Genomic DNA, 1,761 nt, shown 5'->3' with positions numbered 1-1,761 from the left:
ATTTTTTTTAAAGTAAAGAGATAGCAGAGTTTTCGGCAGGCAACCTTAGAACTCCAATTTAATAATACTGTTTTGTTTTCTTTGTATTCAGTTTTACTGAAAACTTCTCTTTAGAGCAAACGTCACTAGTGTTTCAACTATGCAGATGACATAAAATTTTCCTTTTAAAACAAATTTTATTGAGTGATGAAATCATTTTTCAATTTACATAAATAATAGAGGACCTCAGAAATGGCAAAAATCATGATGGGATATGCTAATGACTGCAGTTTGGGAGATGGTAAGTACATTCTTCAATTACTGCTCTTAATTCTCAGGAACTAATGCCCATCAGACCTTGAGATATTATAGGCTATGGACAGAGTTCTGGTTTAGACTCAGATTGTAGCAGCCCCCATTCACCCCCACCCTGTCACTGTGTCACTGTAATGGAATGAGGAGAGTGAGCCAGGGAGGCCTGTGGTTTTGAAATTAAAGCTGAGCAGACAGAAGCTGGCTTCTGGTCCAAAGCTTTTTGAGCTGGCCCTGAAGGTAACGGGGAGCTGGGCTGTGACTCCATCACAGAAGTTCTCAGCAGGGGAAGGGATGGCAGTCAGCCAAATGGAACGCTTGGTCAATCTTGCTGCCTCCAAAATCCTACCTCCTCTTCCAGATGTGAAAGAATCTTCTAGAAAGAGGTCTTCATGAGTTGGGCGCACACTACTAGTGCCAGTTATCTTCCCAAGAGGATGCCACTGGCAGGATCAGTCTCCATGAGAGGTGAGGTCAAGATGACTCTGCAAGCACTCAAACTTTTTCTTGTCTTCCCTCCTATTCCAAGAACCCTCTGAGCAGTGATTACTAAGAAGCCCCCAAATGAATAGCATCTCTAAATCTAAGACCTAAAGGGCTGTTCATTTTAAGTTATAACAAAAACAACTGTCTGTGCTTTAGCCTTTAGAAAAATCTTCCTAGATAAGAGAAAACATTATGAGGGGTTCCCAATTCCTTCAGACTTATGCCTTGAAAGCCCTGGGATTTTTGAGTAGAAAGCTGGGTTCAGTAGCCGACCAGCTGTGTAGCTTCCTGGGGGCAAGGGGACTCTAGAAGGAATGCTAAAACATGCCTGGGATGAATTAGTATAAAAGCTAACTGGTCTCATTCCTGTTCCACAAGATGGTTCTTGGAGACTTAAAAAAAAAAAAAATCCACTCTTTGCTAACACAGACCTAACTCTGTACGTGTTTGGTCAGAGTCCACAAAATGTTGGTAATCACAGAATAGAGCATATTTCTTAAAGTTCTAGTTCTGCCTGTGTTTGGGAACCTTCTCATACAAATGCTTCTGCTCATTTTAAAAATAAAGTTAAAAAATAGGTCTTCAAACAGTGATTGTATTTTGGCTCAAAATATGTCACAAATCAAAATATAACTTTCGGCAACCCCCTAGCGGAACCCAGCTGAAAGAAAGCCCTCACTAAATGAACTCAGCTCCTAGGATAGAATAGTCCTATTTACAACTGTGGAAGAGATGGGTAGTTAGAAGCTGGCTCCAGTCTGAGGGCCAAGACGAGGAGTTCAGGCATGGGGGTCCTTGTCACATCCTTGTACTGCTCCTTTGTGTCATCATGGTCATCGGCACCATTCCTCACAACCAACCCGGTCCTCAGCTCTCCCAGACATGGGAGAGGGGAGATCCAAGATCTGAACACTGATCCAGCAGAAGCCACTAACTCTGGGTAAGAAAACTCCATCAAAAAAATAGCCCCTCCCCCCAAAAATG

Source organism: Neomonachus schauinslandi, chromosome 7 (assembly GCF_002201575.2).
Source record: "Neomonachus schauinslandi chromosome 7, ASM220157v2, whole genome shotgun sequence".
NCBI lineage: Eukaryota > Metazoa > Chordata > Mammalia > Carnivora > Phocidae > Neomonachus > Neomonachus schauinslandi.
The sequence above is the reverse complement of the archived record's forward strand: the minus strand, read 5'-3'. Positions refer to the sequence as shown.